Here is a 14,704-nt window from a genome sequence, read left to right as displayed (position 1 = left end):
TCCGGCGCGAATGTCACTTGCCAGCGAGCACCCCACTCCTTTATCACTCGTAGCTGCTGATTGATGGCCTCAGCAGCCCGCCCACTGTCCTGGCGTGGATAGGTATAGGAGAGGGTGCAGTCATCAGCATAGGCCATGACTCCTGGCAGTAGCTGGAGAAGATCATCCACGTAGATATTCCACAGGAGTGGGCCAAGAATTGAACCCTGTGGCACTGATGCCTCCACAGGCAGGGACTCAGATGTTTGCCCGTTGACAACCACCTTGAGGCTTCTGTCCTGCAGGTAATTTCCCAAGAGTCGTAGCAAGCCACCCTGGATGCCTTTAGCACGAAGCTTTTCTAGTAATCCGTTGTGCCATACTTTATCAAAAGCTCCTGCTATGTCCAAAGCAACCACTATAGTGTCCTTGCCGTCGTCGAGGGCGTCCTGCCAATGCCTGGTGAGAAGCATCATTAGGTCGGAGGTTGACCTTCCAGGTCTGAACCCAAACTGTTGGTCTGAGAGGAGGGCATTGTCCTTGAGATGTCTACACACCACCTCTGCCACGACCCTCTCAAACACTTTACCCACCACTGACAACAGGGATATGGGTCTGTAGTTTTTTGGGTCCGTCCTGGAGCTTTTTTTGTGTACGGGAACTACTCGAGCCTCCTTCCACACTGAAGGCCAGACGTTTTTCCGTACACAAGTTGTGAAGACTTGGGTGAGAGGGGCAGCCAGTTCCTGGGAGCATCGCTTCAGCAGGTGCGGGCTGATGTCATCAGGGCCGGTGGCTTTCTGTGTGTCCAGGCCAGGCTCTCTCTCTCTCTCTCTCTCTCTCTCTCTCTCTCTCTCTCAATCAACGCATCCTTGTTGGCGGTTTCGGTGCCTGAGTTAATGACCTCCCCCCCTCTCCATCCCCAAGCACTCATTCATCTCTCACGTCCCCCACCTCCGCCCCCTTCCCCTCCTCCCAGCATTCCCCGGCTCCCACCTCGGCTCTCCGCATCCCGTCCTTCCTTCATCTCAGACAGTCTCGTGAGGGTCAACGGGTCTGCTACAGTTTGACCTTCCTTTGTGTTCGTTTGTGCTTCCCTCACGCTCTCCGTACTCAGAACAGGTTAATTAGATTCTACTTGGTATATTTGAGTGGGTTTGTGTTTTGAGTGTTTTTGGGAGAGGATGGTGGGTGCATTTGGGTGTATTGTTTAGTGTATTTGTTTAAAGAAGCCATAGGTATGATTGCTCGGGTTTTTAGGGGTGTTTCTTGCAGTTGATAAGGTAAAAATCTTGTTAATCTGTTACTAGAACCACGAAAACGCCTTCAAATACACGTGAAACTTCAACTGGAGCCCTTTCAGAGTGGAGGTCCGGTGCTGAAGTGTTTAAAAATGAAGTCCCAATTTTTTAGACAGTTCCGGCAACACAGCGGATCTGAGACAAGTGGCGGCGGAGAGAAGAGAGGGATAGAAAGAGAGAAAGAGGAACAGAGAGCCCGTCGCTTCGCCTCGCCTCGCCTCGTCCTGCCATCTCATAATCTCTGGAGGATTTCAAGCATTGTCTCGAGTTTAAAAGGTTCTGGCCAGACGAAGGCGGGGGCGGGGGAGTATAGACGAGTGTGCGGTACGGCGGCCTGTGTGTGTGTGTGTGTGTGTGTGTGTGTGTGTGTGTGTGTGGGTGAGCCAGGCGCCAACCTGCTCGTGTTTGGTGCCCGCCAGACGCAGGTCACACTTAAGGGTCGTAGAGGATCAGCGGAGACATTAAAAGATACACTGGTAGGACTTCGGTTATGGGTGTTGAGACGTGTGTGTGTGTGTGTGTGTGTGTGTGTGTGTGTGTGTGTGTGTGTGTGTGTGTGTGTGATTTTCGTCTTCTTCATCTGTTTATACGTGTTTGCTTTGCTATTTATCATCGTCTGTCTGTCTGTGTCTATATATGTGTCTGTTTGTTTGTCCCGTCACTCAGACCATTTGTCCGTCTGTCTGTCTGTGTGTCCGTCTGTTTGCTAATCTGTTTCTTGGTTTGTCTATCTATCTGTCTGTGTATCAGTTAGGCAGTCTCTCTCTCTCTCTCTCTCTCTCTCTCTCTCTCTCTCTCTCTCTCTCTCTCTCTCTCTCTCTCTCTCTCTCTCTCTCTCTCTCTCTCTCTCTCTCTCTCTCTCTCTCTCTCTCTCTCTCTCTCTCTCTCTCTCTCTCTCTCTCTCTCTACATACCACCACCACCACCACCACCACCACCACCACCACCACCACTCTCTCAGACATATGTGGGAGTCTGCCTTTCTTTTCCTCCATGCCGAGGGTCGTGGCCGGAGATAACATTGTATTTTGACCTGGACAGTCCCCGGGCTTTCTTGTTGCGGAGTGCGGCTCACTGGTCTCGTCTGGCCTGATGTGTGGAAGGCGGTGTGGGCGGGCGCTGTGTGATGACCCCGTAAGATGAGTGAGAGAAGAGTTACATGAAGGTGGTGAATACAGTGTTAGTAGTAGTAGTGGTAGTAGTAGTAGTGGTAATAGAGGGTGAAAGAATAAGAGTTTTAAAATTATGCCTTTTTATTCATGTTTTAAGGTTAATAGAAAAAATATTAATCCCTTCAGTACTGTGACGTCTTTTTACCACGAGTTTTGGGTACAATTAGTCGATTTTATTTACATTGGGAAGAGTCTATGAAGGTCAAATAGATTAATAGCCAGAGTCTTCACTATTTTTTAATCTGATAAGTTTCTGAAGCTGTTTAAAATCGCCAAATAGTAAGCAGAATGAATAATGAAACTTGCCATGGTACTGGAGTTAAAGGTAGTGGTGGTACTGTCTACTCTGGTGTTATGCTAGTGAGTGGTGGTGCGTGGCGTGGTGGTGCTCAATGTGGTGGTGCTCAATGGTGGTAGGGACTCTCATATTCCTATTCTGCAGGTTATATTTTCGCCACACACCGCTTGAGTTATGTCGCTTTGTTTCCACACACGTACTGTACACATAGACACACAGACACACACGACAGATCATGCCATTATTCATTATGTTTCCCTCTGTACTTATGTATAGAAATGTTTAGATTAAGTATTTAGGTCAGGATTAATTAAAAACTTCATAATATAAAAAAGAAAAAATTAGAAAGTTGGTTAACCCACCTACATGATTTCCTGTCTCGCGCTCTTTTCATTTTGTCTTTTTGTTTTTTAGTTTTATTTTCTTTTTGTTGTCTTTGTCTTTCTTTTGAGTTGTGTTGCATTGGTCTGTGTTGTGTTGTGTTGGGTTTGCTTCATCATGGCTGCCAGTAACAACACTCCTGGAAATCTCTATTACTTTACACACACAGAACAAAAATAAAAGTAGAAAAATAAATAAATAGATAAATAAATAAATAAGTAAGTAATACACTTCTCCAAATTTGAGAGAAAGAAGAAAAAGGCAAAAAGAAACCATATAAAGTAAACACACAAAATATTTTAAGTTTTCTTCATTTTAGAGTATGAAATAAAACTTTAATAAATAATAGTGGACAGAATTAACTAAAAAAAAAAAAAAAATTTACATAAAACAAGGAAAAGTCCAGAGTAAAACACACACACACACACACACACACACACACACACACACACACACACACACACACACACACACACACACACACACATATCATTGAATACCTCCATCATTACTAAACCTTTTTAATGCATCACCTTTCCTTACATCCTTCAATGGCAACTTTCAACTCATCAACACCACAAACTTCTAACAGACCCCGTGACACTCAGCCCGTCTCGGCATGCTCCAGTCTCCTTTATTACCAGAGAAGCAAGTCAATAAAACCAGAACCAGTGGAGCAAACTAACCATGCTTCAATCAACGTGCCTTCCATCAGCCCTTCCTTGAGCTGCATTTGAGCAAGAGTCAGTGAAATTCAATGAGACGGCCAGAGCAATCCCATTAAGCGCCTCGGAATTATAACACACACTACTACAACTGCCTCTAATGGTCGGTACACGCGTCCGTATGTCTGACAGCGGCGCTCTTATCAATACCCCGCACTGAAAGCCTTCTTCCCCGTCACAGGCAATCAAAGCGACGCTCTTTCGCCACCTACACGCCGGGAGACAGAATCCCGCGCTGTGAGACGTGAATGTTGCTTTATCGCCCTCATTAGCAGCTTTATGGGGCTTGATGAGGTCACCTAGCCTTGAGTAAACACTGAGTTAGAGCCCCTTGCTGTCCCTTTTACGAGTTGTTTGCGGCGGCGAGGCAGTGACGGCAGGCCAGGCTAGCGGTGATCTGACGCTCGTAACTGGCGGCTTGATATTTGAACTCAAAACATGAAAGGTACTAAAATGTTGCTGTCTGCCTTGGTTTGTTTTCATTATTGCTCGGTTTGGGAGTGTGTGTACGGAGGAAGTTGCTAATGTTGTTTTTAGTGGTGGTGGTGATGGTGGTGGTTATATAGTAGTAGTAGTAGTAGTAGTAGTAGTAGTAGTAGTAGTAGTAGTAGTAGTAGTAGCAGTAGGAGCAACAGTAAAGAGAGAGAGAGAGAGAGAGAGAGAGAGAGAGAGAGAGAGAGAGAGAGAGAGAGAGAGAGAGAGAGAGAGAGAGAGAGAGAGAGAGAGAGAGAGAGATATTGTTGGTGAGGCCAGGGTCGGATGTCTCTTTTGATTGGTGAACGCCTACACACACACACACACACACACACACACACACACACACACACACACACACACACACACACACACACACACACACACACACACACACACACACGGAACAACAATAACAACACACAAACGTAAATCTCTCTCTCTCTCTCTCTCTCTCTCTCTCTCTCTCTCTCTCTCTCTCTCTCTCTCTCTCTCTCTCTCTGGCGTTATTATTTCACCCGCAGCACCTCCTTAGTTTCGTGGTGGCGCCGTCAGCGAGGCATCGGTAGGGATTTGCATGTTGGCTATTTTGGGTTTGTTTTCGCTCTGGAGGACTTCAAGAGGGTGCTAGGATGCTTGATGGGGCGTAGAACGTGTGTGTGTGTGTGTGTGTGTGTGTGGTGGAAGTATTAGTAAGTACAACACGTAAGGGAAGTATCTTCTGAAGTAATATTGCAGTGTGGTGTCTTGGGATGGTTTGTTTAACCCTTCTAGTACCAAGATGCGTTTCCATATTCATTCTGCTTACTATCTGGCGATCTTATACAGCTTCAGAAACTCATGTGGGGGATTAAAATAGTGAAGACTCTTGCCATTACTTTTGACCTCCATATAGCCTTTCCAATATCAATAAAACCGTGTAATCATACCAAAAAGTAGTGATAAAAATGCGTCCCAGTACTGAAGGGGTTAATGTGGTGTTGTGTTTATCCTCCAGGAACGCTTGGGATAGAAATGGATAGCTGGATAGATAGATGAGCGGATATATGGATGGATGGGTAGATAGATTGTATATGGATGCATTACATGGATAATTAGATAATGATTTGTGTTTACATCCAGTTAATTAGCAAACTGAATAAGAATAAATGGAAAGTGGCAATCTTAACCCCTTTAGTACCATGACGCGTTTACATATTCATTCTGCTTACTGTTTGGTGATTTTATACAGCTTCAGAAACTCATGTGGGGGATTAAAATAGTGAAGTCTGTGGCCATTAATCTTCTGACCTCCATAGACCCTTCCTAGTGTAAATAAAATGTCTAATTGTACATAAATTAAAAGGGGAAAATGTGTCCCAGTACTGAAGGGTTTAAATGCAAAAGAAAACAAATATCTGAAATAAAAGTTGATAATGATAAATAAAATGACCTAAATCAAAGTCAACATAATGTAATAAAAATAAAGACAACAATAACTTCAATCCAACATCCAAACCTTTAATTCCTAACACACTAGTAATTACAAAAAAAAAAAAAAAAAAAAAAAATCACTGAAAATATCAAAAAGATAAACAAATTAAAAAAAACTCTATACATTTATTCTAATCCCTTAACCCTAACGTTTAAAGGAATCCAACCCAATGTTATATAGATTCAGAAACCTTTTGTCACTGCGCGTGGAGGGAAAGTGGCACAGGCAGTAGTTTTCTTTGACATGTTGATGGGGGAGGTGTGGGGGGTTAGGGTTTGGATAGGCCGCCCACCGTCTGTTAGTAAAGAGGACACGAGGGCATCTGGTGGGCGTAGGAAGAGGTGCTTGGTAGGATATAGCTCCCTCCTCCTCCTCCTCCTCCTCTTCCTCCTCCTCCTCCTCCTCCTCCTCCTCCTCCTCCTCCTCCTCCTCCTCCTCCTCCCTTCTTGTAATGGGTTTCCTGGGGCTGAAGTGTTTGTTCGCCCGTGTGTGTGTGTGTGTGTGTGTGTGTGTGTGTGTGTGTGTGTGTGTGTGTGTGTGTGTGTGTGTGTGTGTGTGTTGGAAATGAAGAGGTCTTTCTAGGGGAATGTGAGAGCGATCTCCTTATGTATTTTTTTCTTTTTTTTTACCTTTAGAATGTAAGTATAGTCTTGAGTGTTCCTCCTCCTCCTCCTCCTTCTCCTTCATCTCCTCCTCCTCCTCCTTAGCACCCATTCTCCTATCTTCTTCCTCCACCACCACCACCACCGCCATCAGACAGCCTAAGAGAGTAAGTCATCGCGTTATCAGACAAAGGAATTATTGAGATCCACTTCACAACGAGAGTGCTTGAGGCGAGACACATAAATAACACTAAGAAACATTTCCCCTCTCTCTCCTTCCTCGGTCCATACCAGCAATGCTTCCCTTACCACTAGAATGAACCTCCTTGCGTCCTTTACCCTTCAGTACTGGGACACATTTTTTACCATGAGATTTGTGTACAATTAGACGATTTTGTTTACATTAGGAAGGGTCTATGGAGGTCATAAGATTAATGGCTACAGTCTTCACTAGTTTAATCCCATACATAAGTTTCTGAAGCTGTATAGTTACCAAATAGTAAGCAGAATGAATTTGAAAACGCGTCACGTAAATGGTTCTGGTTCTGAATCCGGCTGTGGTTCTGTAATCTTATATTCCTTCACGTTATCCGATTTCCCCGGCGGAGTTGAGAAGGGGAGAGAAAGAGAGACTACGGAAGAGAAAAAGATAATCCAGTTTGAGCGAATCGACGTTTCTCTGCCGCTCCGTGACGTCACTAGAGGGGGCAAGGAGTGATTATGCCCTGATTTCAGCGTGGTAGGGAAAAATAGTAATGATTAGAGGTCGCATATCGTCTGGTGTTCCTTTTATCCTTCCGCCATGCAGCCTTCCCCTCCCCGCGCGGCGCCTTCCCCTTTCAGTGAGTTCCCTTCTATTGCTTCGTTTTCTTTAGCCATCATGGTGGAATTAAGGTCTCAGGTATTTTCGGGGTTGTAATCCGGTAACTTTTCCTCCACCTCTCGCTTGGTCAGGTGAGTCCAATTAGGTGTCCGGTACAGGTGAGTGAACCGCCTTGTTGCTGCCTTGCCTCCTGTGTGTGTTGGTGCAGTGGGCTCTGTTGTGTCCTGCCGGGTACAGATACAGTCCTTCTTGTGTTTCGTCGGGAATAGATACAGGTCCTCTTGTAGTTTGTCGGGTACAATGTATGTCTCCTTTTATCGCGTTGGGTACAGGAGATCATGTTCCTTACCTGGCGCCTTTCCCTGTGTGTGTGTGTTTGTGTATGTTTGTGTGTGTGTGCCACCTTTCCCGCTGGACTTCCCCTCACGTCGTGTTTTTATTAAGCTGTATACATTCACCTGTCTTCATATTTCACAGTCAAATCATATCTCACATGCAAGATGAATGCCTTTTATTACCTTTGTCTGTCTTTCTTTTCCAGGTGAGGTTGCCTACGCCACGCGCCAACACTGGGCTGACATGCAGGTGAAGCACAGATAGTTACCAGAAAGATACAAGGCGACACATGCCTGGATGAAGACTTTCTCTTTGTAACACTAGGCAGTTAGTTAAGGCACAACGAGGTGGAAGCAGAGGCGGGGTGCGTGCAGGAAAGACAAGTAGGCAAAGATAAACATGCAAGAAGAACCAGGCACGCGTAACAAGAGAAGGGAAGGTGCAATCAGTTAGGGAGGAAGGCAAGACTGAATTAATCAAGCAGGGGGTTTGAAAGTCAATACATCCGAACAAACAAGTTATGATAAACAACTTTGCTGACGTAACCTGACAACCAAGCTCATTCAAGAAGCAAACGGAGCTAATGTGAAGGTCAACAAAGAGGCAAACTTGGAAGGGAGCGAGACGGGAAGGCGATACTAAGCAGAGGCCGGGGAGAGAAAGAACTGAATGCTGACCCTTGAGACGGGCATTGAAGTGAAAGGTGGCGGCAAACACTGGCCGGGAAGAAGTGGTCAGTGTGGACGGGAAGAGAGAGAGAATTAAGAACCAGAATAGAGGAAAGAGGTAAATAAAAGAGCGAAAAGTGTAGGTTAAAGAAGAAAAGGAAAAGCAGGAACAGAACAAGGCGGGAAAAACGAAAAGGCACTAGTGAACATGAGAGAACAAGGCTGAGAGAACAGAGAAGACAAAGATGAGTAGTAAGAAGAGGGAGAGATAAAAACAAAAATGTTAGAATAGTAAAAGGCAAGGATGGGAAAGAGAGGACGGGAGACGAGGAGTAAGAACGGGAAGATAACAGGAAGAGATAAGGACAGGAAGGAACGAGTGTCAGGTAGCAGGAAGGAATGAAGGTATGAAGGGGAGAAATAGACGCAATGGAGGAACGGGAGTTGGGCGAGAGGACAGCAGGCAAGGGAGAGAGAGAGCAATGTTACTAAGCCACTCGAGCACGGTAAGGAGAAGGTTTAGTATGCAAAGCTGGAGCACATTTCACATTCATTGCTTGCATGGTGCCTACGTGCCGCTTTGTCCCGCCAAACTTCAGCAATTAGTGGATGCAAGGGAAGGTATTGTGCACCGCTCTGCTAATCATACGACTGCCGGTGAGCAATATTAACCCCTTTCAATACTGGGACACAATTTTACCTTGAGTTCTGTGCACGATTAGACCATTTTATTGACATTAGGAAGGGTCTACGGGGTTCAAAAGATTAATGGCCACAATCTTCACTATTTCAATCCCCCGCACGATTTTCTGAAGCTGTATAAAGTCACAAAATAGTAAGAAAAATGAATATGGAAACACGGTATGGTACTGAAGGGGTTAATGAGAAAATACTGGTCTCGCTCGATACTGGCGGAGGGAAGGAGACAGGAGAGCCATGCGATATTCTTATCCAGTGAGAGGAGTCATTACTGATAAAATCTTCCTTTACTCCTTACATAACCATCAGGAAGTCAATGACCTTGTATGTATCCCTTTGCCTGACTCACCCGCTGTCCCTCTCACTCTCTCTCACTGTCTCTATATTCCTGAGCCTCCTCCAAGCTAGCAAGTGTCCAGCAACGCTCTGCCCATTCTGATCACCACACGGCGGGACTCATTAGCACATAGGCAGGTATTCAGAAACACTCAGCTCTCTCACCACGATCATTACCAAAGCCCACAAATAACTTGCTCAGTTTTCATGCGTGTTTCTCATGTTAATTCCCTCTGTACCATGACGCGTTGCCATATTCATTCTGCTTACTATTTGGTGATTTCATACAGCTTCAGAGACTTATTTTGGGGATTAAAATAGTGAAGCTTCTGGCCATTAATCTTATGACCTCCATAAAACCTTCCTAATGTAAAAAAAAAATGGTCTAATCGTACACAAATTTCAAGGTAGAAATGTGTCCCAGTATTGAAGGAGTTAATGATGTAGAAATAATGTAAAAATGTTGTTAATCTGTCACCAGAACCACAAAAAACATCCTTTTAAACACGTGTAACTTCATCTAGACTTGAAACTTTTGTGTGTAATGAAAACGCTGCGTAGAAGTGTGGAAAATTGGACTAAAGGAGCAAAAAAGACTAGAAATGAAGTAATTAGACAGCGTAAATAATGTTAAAATCTTGTTAATCTGTCACTAGAACCTCAAGAACATCCTTTTAAACACGTGTAACTTCATCTAGACTTGAAACTTTTGTATGTAATGAAAAGTGTGCAAAATGGACCATTGAAGCTAAGAAGACTAGAACTGAAGTAATTAGACAACGTAAATAATGTTAAAATCATGTTAATCTGTCACTAGAACCTCAAGAACACCCTTTAAAACATAACTTCATCTGGACCTTTTGAATGTAATGAAAACTGCATAGAAGTGTGCAAAAATGGACTAATGAAGCAAAGAAGATCGAACTGAAGTAATTAGACAGCCAGCAGTAAACACCGAAAGCTTCCAGTGCGCTATTGTGACCATAAATTTAAGATAAGACTGTAAACGGAGGGGGTGATCGGCATAATAGGTGACTGCAACGTGATTCGTGCTCCCTCCCGCCTCCGTCTTGGTTGTGATGTACGAGTGTGGTGGAGATCGTCTACTGCTGCTCATTGTTTACATCTGAGGAAAGGTCTAGGAAGGGAGGTTTATGTTTCCGAAGTGATTGAGAGTTGAGGATTCACTAACTAACACTATTGGTACCATTATTCTCTCTCTCTCTCTCTCTCTCTCTCTCTCTCTCTCTCTCTCTCTCTCTCTCTGAATCATGCAGGAGGTGAGGAATGTGTGTGTGTGTGTGTGTGTGTGTGTGTGTGTGTGTGTGTGTGTGTGTGTGTGTGTGTGTGTGTGTGTGTGTGTGTGATTTGGCTTCTAGTGAATCAATTTACATACTTGTCTATTAGTATTTCTTTATTTACTTACATACTTGAATAATTACTTACTATTTGGTCTTATTCACCTTCTACTTCCTCGTGTGTGTGTGTGTGTGTGTGTGTGTGTGTGTAGGAGCGTGCAACGTGGGGAAAGGTAACACACAGATGAGGCAGTGGGCGAGTGGCGAGGTAGGCAGGCAAGGAGGGAGGGATGGAGGAGGAGTCCGGCCAGGTGTGGTACAGGTGCGGTACCAGCGTGGGCGGCAGGTAACAAGGCAGGCCGCACCACTGGACACCCGACACGCCCCGCCCAGCCAGCCAGCCAGCCAGCCAGCCAGCCAGCCAGCCAGCTAGTCATCTAACTAACCAGGGAACTCCACAGGCCTCGAGCTCAACATACCACATCACCCACGTTATTCTCTCTCACTGCTGCCTTGCTCCTCTTCCTAGTGTATCTATATAGCCATGGTATCATTTCCTATGGCCAATCCTCCTCCTTTACTCCTGTCAGTATAATTTTCCCCTGTATAATTTAAGCTAAGCCACGCCCACTTTATCTGGTAGTAGCGTCGTCTCTCTAAGATAACGAGGTACTTTTATAGTCACGGGCCAGGACTCTTGGGACGCGGCGAGGCACTGAGCAGGGGCATGGATGGATGGGGCGGCAGGGCAGAGCGGACAAAGAACGAGATGGGGAGATGAGATACACGTGTCCAGGGGCGCAGCGCTGAGCATGGGGAAAGGGAGAGACGGAGTGTGCTGATAAGGGCGCAGGTTGACTTGAGCTTCATACATTTTTCATCCTCATCTGTGCTCATCTTCTTATCTTTGCGGAATGTATAAGCTTATCTCTCTCTCTTTCCCTTTCTTTCTCTCTCTTTCTCGCAGTGTTGACTCGAGAATTTGTGTTTTCTGGGGCCATACAGAATATTTTAGCGTTGAAAGTACTCGTTTTCTATTTTATTTCTGAGGCGAAGTGTATATTAGAGAGAGAGAGAGAGAGAGAGAGAGAGAGAGAGAGAGAGAGAGAGAGAGAGAGAGAGAGAGAGAGAGAGAGAGAGAGAGAGAGAGAGAGAGAGTGAGTAGTACCAGTAATAACATCAATTATAAGATGTGAAAAGCTATTAACAAAATGCTACTGATGATTTACAAGGGATAGGGTGGAGAGAGTCTATTATGCTAACGACCGGGCAAGGATCTTATCGCCCTGAGGTAGCAAAGAGGCGTCAACACAACCTGCAGGGGGGAGAGACATCTGGTGGCGGGAAGGAGCATGATGGAAGAGTGGTATAGAGGCTTGAAAATGTGCGAATGGGGGTTATTAATGAAGGAAAGTGGAGAGAGCAAAGTTTTAAGTTGTACACTGTGATGAAAAAGCGGTATAGAGGCTTGAAAGTTGACGAATGAGGGGTTAGTAATGAAGGAGAGTAAAAAGGCAGAAAAGTTTTAAATAGTGCACTGTTTCGTAACTCTTCCTGTTAGTAACGCAACAATTTACAGCAGTACTGGCATTACTTAAGTCTATACACCCACTTACAAGAGAAATGAAGTGACTGGCATAATGTTTAATAATGGCTGGAGAACAAAAAAGAGGGTATGATGGAAAAAAATGAAGGTGTATGATAAAAAAAATAGTGTAGAGGCTTGAGAGTTGACGAATGGGAATTAACAATGAAGGAAAATAAAGAGAGAGAAAAGTTTTGAATAGTGCACTGTGGCTCGTAAGTCTTTCCATGTCGATAATCAGCCATTTACAGCAGTACTGGCATGACGTAAATCTAGACAGCCATTTACAAGAGAGAAAAAAAAGTAAAAACAAACACTAGTGGCTGGTATAATGTTTAGTAATGCCTAGAGAACTAAAGAAAGGGTATAATGGAAAAAAGAAGATGTATGATGAAAAATTAGTATAGGCGCTTGAATATTGACGATTTGGGAGTTAGTGATGATGAAAAGTGAAGAGACAGTAATATTTTAAGTTGTGCACTGTTCCTTGTCTTTTCATGTCAATAAGTAGCCACTCACAGCACTAAAGGCACCACACAAGATCTGTACAAGAGAGAAAAGAGGAAAAAACACAGTAACTGGCTTTCATAATGTTTAGTTGTGGCCGAACAAAAACAAAATAAAGATATGATTGGAAAGAAGAGAAGGCGTATGATGAAAAGTAGTGTAGAGTTATGAATATTGATGGACAAGAGGTTAATGATGAAAAATAAAAAACCGCAAAATTTAAGTTGTGCACTGTTCCTTGTATTTTGATATCAATAACCAGCCACTCACAGCACTACAGGCGCCACACAAGGTCTGTACAACCACATACAAGAGAGAAAAGAGGAAAAAAAAAAAAAAACACAGTGACTGGCTTTTATAATGTTTAGTTGTGGCAGAACAAAAAAAAAGTTATGATGGGAAAGAAAATAAGAGAAGGAAGAGGAAAAAGCACACTAATGACTGGCTTCTATGATGTTTAGTGATGGATAGAGAACAAATAAAATATCTAAGTAATCTGCCATTAAAATTATACCCCAAAATGCGTATTTATCTAATTTTGTTTATATAGCAATGAGTTTAGTTCATTATTTTCTTTAGTTCTTTTATATCATCTTTTGTATCTCTGTATCTTTTTGTATCCTCTTTTGATTGGCATTGCGATGGTGCGGTCATGTGAAGGGAAGGGAAGAAGGCGTAAGTAAGTAAGGAGTGATGGGAACAGAGATGGTAGGAAGGAGACGAACAGGAAGACAAGGTGTAGGGAGATGGATGGACTAAGTAAGAGAGAACCTGATAGTAAACAACAGTAGGAGGAGGACGCTGTGTTCTTTGCGACCTGGCCTGGTGGAGGGGACGTGGCAGGAACATCCACTTCACTACATAGACTGGGAGAGAAAAAGAATGGTGCATAGAAAGAAAAATATTCCTCTTGTCTTTCTCTAAAAAATATTGTAGTTAGAGTTTGGTATATTCCGTGTGTGTGTGTGTGTGTGTGTGTGTGTGTGTGTAGGGTAAGATTCCTATTCTAAAGCACTTCTATTATTTGTAAAGGTCCTAGTTAAAGGTCCATGGATTTTTCAGGATGTGTTAATGATTGTAGTGAAAATTAACCTGATTTCTGCGTTATTAAAAGCAAGTACTCCCTTCAGAACACGACCAGTCATCTCTGTGGCCTTAGAAAAATAGTCATGGTGAGAGAGTAAAGCGTTTCTGAATATGACCTTAACCCTTCAGTACTGGAACGCATTTCTACCTTGAGTTTTAGGTATGATTAGACGATTTCTTTGACATTAGGAACGGTTTGTGGAGGTCAAAAGATTAATGGCCACAGTCCTCACTATTCTAATCCCTACATGAGTTGCTGAATCTGTATAAAATCAACTAATAGTTAGCAGATGAACAGGAAAATGCGTCATGGTACTGAAGGCGTTAAGAGTAGGTGTAAGGTGACCACAACACCACGTCACATCTCACACGTCACACCATCACAGTCTTAATCCTAATGAGGTCTCCATCTGCCCTGGCCACAGTATTAACCCTCCGTCCTGTCCTTCGGCGAGCGGGAGGAAGTCTGTCTCTCTTACACAACAACCATCACTATACAGCTATTTTCGTGTATCCTCTCCTTCGTCAGTGTGTCATCCGTGCCAGCGGGTTACCGACTCACCGCATTAAGTCCCCTTCAGTACTGGGACACATTTTTACCTTTAGATTTGTGTACGATTAGGCAATTTTGACATGAGGACACAACTATCATCACTGTACTGCTAATTTTGTGTATCCTCTCCTTCATTAGTGTGTCATCCGTGCCAGCGGGTTACCGACTCACCGCATTAAGTCCCCTTCAGTACTGAGACACATTTTTACCTTGAGATTTGCGTACAGTTAGATCATTTTGATATTAAGAAGCATCTATGGAGGCCAGATTAATGCCTAGTCTTCACTATTTTAATCCTCCCCACATGGGTTTCTGAAGCTGTATAAAATCACCAAATAGTAAGCAGAATGGATATCGAAACGCGTCACGAGGTTAAGAAGAAAACGACATATAGTAATTTTTTATCAT

The 14,704-nt window shown here is 43.8% G+C and overlaps 1 protein-coding gene across 2 annotated transcripts in view; it reads left to right on the top strand.

Moving 5' to 3' along the window:
* LOC123504415 overlaps positions 1-14,704 on the top strand; it is a 302,984-nt gene that overhangs the window by 253,579 nt on the left and 34,701 nt on the right. Inside the window, exon 5 of one of the 2 annotated variants that reach the window (XM_045254926.1) lies at positions 7,770-8,335. The exons of the other annotated variant lie outside the window; for it this stretch is intronic. The gene's annotated coding sequence lies outside the window, so the exon portion shown is untranslated. Of the gene's footprint in view, positions 1-7,769; positions 8,336-14,704 lie in introns of those variants that run through there. 2 annotated transcript variants of the gene reach the window in all.

This window comes from Portunus trituberculatus, chromosome 16, assembly GCF_017591435.1.
Source record: "Portunus trituberculatus isolate SZX2019 chromosome 16, ASM1759143v1, whole genome shotgun sequence".
Taxonomy (NCBI): domain Eukaryota; kingdom Metazoa; phylum Arthropoda; class Malacostraca; order Decapoda; family Portunidae; genus Portunus; species Portunus trituberculatus.
This window is presented reverse-complemented; position numbering and strand designations above follow the sequence as displayed.